This window comes from Phyllostomus hastatus, unplaced genomic scaffold (assembly GCF_019186645.2).
Source record: "Phyllostomus hastatus isolate PE091 unplaced genomic scaffold, TTU_PhHast_1.1 phas_scaffold_78, whole genome shotgun sequence".
NCBI lineage: Eukaryota > Metazoa > Chordata > Mammalia > Chiroptera > Phyllostomidae > Phyllostomus > Phyllostomus hastatus.
Window position 1 is genome coordinate 12,134,587 of NW_025334041.1, and position 7,128 is coordinate 12,141,714.

A 7,128-nucleotide genomic window follows, 5' to 3' on the forward strand; every position below is an offset into this window, starting at 1 on the left:
GCTTCCACTTGATTTTTTTTTTAACTCGGTGCCCATTTCCCTTAAATTTTTGTCTTAGTGAGATTGTTTCTGGAAGCTACCTTTAGGATCGTCCTTGTTCTAAAGTCAGGATCTAGGGGAAACCTTAAGCGAATTCTAAGCCCTGTTCTTCTAACCCCAGCCTGAGTGTGTTACTTGGGCCCCCAACTACCCAGGAGGGAGCTGGGCCAGTACCAGTTATGTTACTGAAATGCTCTTAAACGTTTCTGCTATGAAAATCTTAAACAGAGTTATATGTCAGTTGAACAAATGGAGACATTTGGGGACTGTGTTTATTTCCTATTGCTGAGCTGCCCCGCCATTGCCGGAATTGGCACCTAGCATGGTCGCACAGTAGGCATGCAATATTGGTTGAGTTCATCATAGAACTTAATGGCCACGCTGCCCCATTTTCAGAACTCATTAGTGTACTTTGGTAAGGAAGAATTATGCTTTAAGTCTATGCATCTTCCTTTGGAGTGCAAGCTCTACAAAGTACTATGCTATCAAGCCATCTGATAATACAATGCGGCTTAATTATGAAAGGGGGTGATTAAGCTACATATCATAATGTTTCAGGGAATTAATCACATAGCTCAAGGCCAGGGACAATCTTCAAGGGTAGCTGGTCAGGGCTCACATGATGTCACTAGAACCTATCTTCCTGTCTTTCACCTGCAGTAGTTATATGGCTATCTTCTGCTGTGTTAGATCTATGGCTTTAAGCAACTACAAGAACCTATCAACGGAATATCAAATCTAGTGGTAAAGAGTTTACTTTTCCCATAGCACAAACAGAAATGCAAGACCCAAATTTGCTTGTTTAGGTCATGCATCCATCTAGAAAATAGGCAGTGGCTGGGGGATGGGATACTTTGGTTGACTCAGTCTTGGTCTTAAACGCCACCCCAAAATTCAGTGATGGAACCAGCTTCATCATGGACTGAGAATGGGGTGAGAGCAGATCCCCAAATGTAAATTTAGGAATTGTTATCACAGGAAACAAAAACAGTGTCTACCACAAGCACAAAGCAAGATAACTTTACCAAGAAGATACTGTGCACCCAGGAATTTAGAGAGGAATTGTGAAGTCAAGAACCAATGTCACCCCAGTAAATTCAATTGAAACCCCCTCTGAAATTTCTGGTTGTTTTTCAGTGTCCTGGGCCATAGGTCCAATGGACTCTCTGAAAGCATGCCCCGCCTCCACTGTTAAACAAAAGAAATAAAAGCTGAGAGCCAGCCTCAAAGATGTGAGTCTACAGTCAAACCGAGATGGCAGTTCTCAGGGAGGATTCAGGACTCTGGGCACTGTTTGTCTGGAGTTTTTTAAATTTAAAATGGTTTTTGCAATAATATTACACAAAGAGAAAAAAATCAAACATACAAATGTAGAGAGATGATATAATGCACTCCCATCTACTTGCCACCCAAATTAAATCACTCTCTAGATTTTGGCATTTTCTTTATCTATCATCTCCTTTTCCTCCTTTGCTGGAATATTGTACAGCAAATCTTAGATATCATGCCATATTACTGCTACCATTTCAGTATCAAATGTTCTTTTTTAATAGCCTTGTTTTGTTATTGTTATTTAGTGCAACTAGGAATGATTTAGCTAATAACCCAAATATTCTGGAACATCAGGAGCTTGGATTCTTTTCTCCTAAAAACATGGAAGCCAAATACACCTCTGACCCAGTACCAGGCCTGTGAGTATTCACAATGATTACTGAAAGATTACAACATTCTAAGCAATAAGAAAGGAATTAAAAAGATAGGTGTGTTCTATGCTCATATAGATAGGACCTTAGCTGGTTTTCTGTTGAGAGAGTTGGGACATTTGAAAGGTACTTCAGCTTCCAGATGTGTGAATCTGACCATCTTTAACACTTGTCTTTTTTATTAGGGAGTTAAGATTTTCTCCTTTGAGATTTCAACATGATGTTTTCTAGAAATTGATCACGTTAGAAAACTACCTATAGAATGTGTGTGAAGCTCAAAGTTTATTTTAATATTATTAATACTATCTTGGGTTCAACACAGGCACCCAGTCTGGTTAGCTTGAGCCACTTTCTTACATACAGTTTGACAAGCAGGGATAACCAAGTTCCAAGAAAGACTGTGGTTACAACTGTGATACTAAAAAAAATTCCATTGGGATTTTTTTCAGAGAGGTTATAAATCAAAGTTTAGACATGTGGTTTAGCAGTATCTCTTTAAGTAAAATATCTGGTATAGTTTCTACAAAGTTGCCAGTGAATCTTGTTTCCTAACCTATTATTCAGAAGGTCTCCTGAGGCTTTGATCTCTGGCAGCATTTCCATTGCTATTGATCTGGGTGCAATAAGGCAGGGGTGAAAGGAGCAGCTGGAAACAGCTATTGATTTATTTGTGGGACACGTATTTATGGGGTTTCTGTTATGTGCCAGCCACTGTGCTAAGTACTGTGGATAAATTAAAGAAGCAATAACAAAGACCCTGGTTACAAGGAGCTTATAGTCTACTGGAGATAACACTTTATCACAAAGTGGAACATGCCATATCATAAAAGGAATATGGGAATGTTGAAGAGGAAAGATTTGTTACTTCCAGGTTCTAGCATCTGACGTGGCTGCATGGAGAAATGGCAGTTGAAATGAGCTAGGGAGTGTATTTTAGATTTCGACATACAGACATGGGCAGGAAAGAAAATAAAGGCCCTGCAGACCTTTAAAAACCATTGTATCTTTTACAGAAGAGCCATAGGGAGGCAGCTGCCATAATCTTTTGAATATAGGGACAAGCAAGTGGTATGGCTGTTGGTCATCTTATTTCTTATATATTGCTTATGCATTATGTGTTACTAATTGTACAAGGGACTAAAGAAATCACATGTCAAATATATTGCTATGCCTATACCTTATCAGTATTCTGTGAATCTGTTATAGCTTTGCTTTAGTAACTCCTCCAAGATTTTGGGAAACATAGGGAGCAAGGTGTCACTGCCATCAGTCTTTAATGTGAAAAAACTGAACCCCTTCCTCACATGTAAAGTGCACAAAAAGTGTAAATAAAAGGGGACAAGACATAGTATACAACAATGATTAAGTTCTGTCTGTCTTACTTCCTTAAGCCTCTTTGTTTTTCCTCGTGCCGACTACCACTGTCCAGTTCCAGGTCAATGGTTCTCATTTAGGGTTCCTGGCCTTTAGCTCTGTTCTCTTCCATTCTGTTCTCCATCCTGCAGAGTGAAATTTTTGAAACACCGATCTGATAATATTCCTCTTTGCTTAAGAACCTTTCAATGGCACTGCATTGCTCTTAAGATAAACTTTGAATTTCATTACATAATTTGCAAGGCCCTCCACGATCATTTGGTAAAGGAAGACTGCATGCTCAAAAAGCATCTAAATATGATCTAAGCACCTGAAACCCTGGCTGGTGTGGCTCAGTGGGTTGAGTGTTGGCCTGCAAACCGAAGGGTTGCCAGTTGCGTTCGAGAGGCAATGGATCAATGTTTCTCTTCCTCTCTTTCTCCCTCCCCTTCCCTCTCTCTAAAAAAAATAAATACAATATTTTATTTTATTTTTAAAAAAGATTTTATTTATTCATTTTTAAAGAGAGGGGAAGGAAAGGAGAAAGAGAGGGACAGGAACATCAGTGTGTGGTTGCCTCTCACATGGCCCCCACTGGGGACCTGACCTGAAACACAGGCATGTGCCCTGACTGGGAATTGAACCAGCGACCCTTTGGTTCACAGCCCGAGCTCAATCCACTGAGCTACACCAGTCAGGGCAATACAATATTTTAAAATAATAAAAACCACATCATATAAGCAACTGAAAAAAAGTCTAATGTTATGTTATGGGGGAATAAACTGTAAAAGGTGTCACATAATGCGTTTACTTTAATTATATCTTGTCTGATTTTTTTTAAAGTGACATATCAGTCCAGCTCCAAGTAGCTCCCTTGTTTTTTTTTTAAGAGCTTTATTTTGAAAAAAGATTTTATTTATTTATTTTTAGAGAGGGGAAGGGAGGGAGAAAAAGAGAGAGAGAGAATCAATGTGTGGTTGCCTCTCTCATGGCCCCCACTGGGGACCTGGCCTGCAACCCAGGTATGTAACCTGACTGGGAATCAAACCTGTGATGCTTTGGTTCACAGCTCGCGCTCAATCCACTGAGCTACGCCAGCCAGGGCTCTTGTTTGATATTTTATTCTGTTTCTTACATGAGCCATTTAGCTGAAGCATACTTTATAGAATAGAGTCTTTTCACTGTAAAACAAGGTTCTGCATTTTAAGTCCTTTTTACTCTAAATTTCATTATAGAATTAGAAATTGATATTTCTGTAAGGATTGTTGACCTTAAAAAGTTTAAACTTTCAAACACTTGCTTAAAAGAAATGAAAATGTGTAAAGGACCCATGGACAAAGCCAAAGCGGGGTAGGATTGAGGGTGGGGGCTGGGGTGGGTGGAGTGGGGGAAAGTGGCCGTGGGAAAATGGAGACAACTGTACTTGAACAACAGCTTAAAAAAGTTAAAAAAAACAATTAAAAAATAAAATGTGTTAATTTGAGTTTAAATATATGTTACATGTATTTAATATATAAATTTAAAGCAGAATTATTTTTATTTTTAAGACAATGAAATGTTATTCTAAAAGATGCCAATGACTTAACTGAATATAATAGAGCAGAATAAATAACCTTCATAATTTATTAACCTCCAAATCTTGATAATCTACAGCAGGATGGCATGTGATTGTTTTTTTGGTAGTTGTGTTTTGTTTTTATTTTTGTAACCCAAAGAGGAAGGGAGGGGGCAAAGAGGCAGGGCCCAAACACGTTCCCGCAACAGCTTCTGAGGCACGTGTCTGTCCAGATTCGTTCTGAAAAGACAACTCCAGGTCCGTGTTTCAGGAAAACTCTGTGCACCGTCCATCTCTGTGCTAAGAGCTTGAAGGAAAACCTCCTGTCTGCCGCACAGCGATCCAACCAGAGTCACAGAACTAAACTGTACGGAAAGCGCCTCCCTGAACCCACGCGGGTGAGGACTCGAAAGATTCATCAACACACAGAACCTTCCGGGAATCGCATTGGCTGCGACTTCACAAAATCGAGTACACCAAATAACATTTCAAACTGTAGAAGTGCTGGATAAAAAAAAAAAGACTTTACGTAAAAGAGGGGGTTAACAAAATGCAGAGGTAGGGGTCCCACCAACACCTGCCTCTTTTTTCTCCTCTTAACAGACTCATGAGTTGGACCATAGGCGCCGCTGAGAGTGGGGGGCGGTGTTCAAGTCCCGGGAGAACACAGCGCCAGCTCGCTGTTTGCTCCTCTGCCTGCCCGGCTTCTTTGCCGGCTGACCTCTGCTGGGGCCTGGGATCCTGCCTGAGCCCCGTCCACCAAACACACTTTGCCCAGCACCCCTCATGCCACAGCCTTTCTGCTGCTTCTGCTGCTGCGTGCCACCGTGACCACGACCTTTGGACACCCCATCTTCCTTGACCATAGGACGATCTCATCAGGGATGCGCAGGTATTTGATGGTGCTGCCGCGGATGTAGCATCGTGGCATCCGCCAGAACTTGTCTCCTTCGCCGGATGTGTGTGTAGATCACCTGGCGCAGGTTGATGTCCATCCAGTTGTCACAGCTTACCAGGTGCCCACTGTACATCTCCCCCTTTTTAAGCTCTACCCATAAGCGGTGATTCTGAGCAGTCTTCAGCTGTGACGATGGGAGCATCCTTATCAACAGCATCACAGTGTATAGGTCCCTCTGCTGCTGCTGTTTGCTCGACCAGTGTCTGAGATGCACCCACATGGATACACGCAGCCCCAGGTCTTTCATTTCCAGCATCGCTTATCGTTATCATCACTCCCTCTCTACAGATGGGAACACCGAGACTGAGAATGTTGCCCAACCCTAGAGTATGGTGTCCGCAGGGACCTGACCCGTGGGTCACTTCTGCAGCTCTAAGCTTTTTTTAAATTCTATTTTTAAAAGATTTTATTTGTTTATTTTTAGAGAGGGGATGAAAGGAGGAAAGGAAGGGAGAGAAACATGGATGCAAGAGAAAGAAACATCAGTTGGTTGTCTCTTGTATCCACCCCAACTGTCCATCAAGCCTGCAACCCAGGCATGTGCCTTGATTGGGACTCCAACTCGTGACCTTTTGCTTCATGGATCCGTGCCAACCAGCTGAGCCACACCATTCGGGGCAGCATGTGATTTTCACGTTCCATTTCTTGGTACTTTTAGAAATTATTGGCCTTATAAACACAAGTTGATTGGGCACAAGAGGGAGTGAATTACAGAAAAAAGAAGTCAGTGGAATGATTTAAAATTGACAATGACTTCAACGAATAGTACAATTATTGACATGTATTCAAAGGAAAATAGAGTGATAAGAAAGGAACATGAAAAAGACATTACTGAGACAAAGGACAAGAGGTCCTGAACTTTTGAATGGCCTGCCGGGGTTATACTTTCATTCATTCATTCATGGATTCATTCACTTATTCAAGTGCTTATTCAACATTTACTCAAAAATATTTATTGAAGATCTACTCTGTGCCAGGCACAGTAAGTAAGCCCTGGGGATGCAATGGCAAAGAAGTTAAAGTTCTGACTCTTAGCATTTTCAATCTAGTATGGGAATGGGTGGAATGGGTGAATGGAAATAATAAATCAGCACATAATAAACAAGAGAATTGACTTCTGATAGAGGTAAGTTCCATGATGGAAATAAGGCTGGGAGATGGTAGAGACTGTGGGGGGAGTGGTTCCTTTGCATAGGCTGGTTAGGAAATGATTTCCTAAGGACAGAGCAGAGACCTCTTATGATGAGAAAGAGCTGGAGAAATAAATGACTGGAAGAAGAGTGTTTCTGGTTGAGGGAACATTAAATGCAAAAGCCTGTACATAGGATTAAATCTGTTGCATTTGTAAGAAACTCAGAGGCAAGGGGGAGATGTGAGATGGATAGGTAGGGAAAAGACTACTCTGGCCATGTAAGTCAAGGTAAGGCATTGAGATTTTATTTTTAAATTAAATTAATGAAAACCTGCTCTGTCAAACTGTCTTTTTTTTAAAAACTTAATCTTCATTGTGTATTTTTTAG

General features: G+C 41.0%; 1 pseudogene; it reads right to left on the reverse strand.

Annotated features, from left to right (window-relative positions):
• Positions 1-5,255: 5,255 nt before the first annotated feature.
• On the reverse strand, positions 5,256-5,750 carry LOC123811077 (annotated as a pseudogene).
• Positions 5,751-7,128: the final 1,378 nt, after the last annotated feature.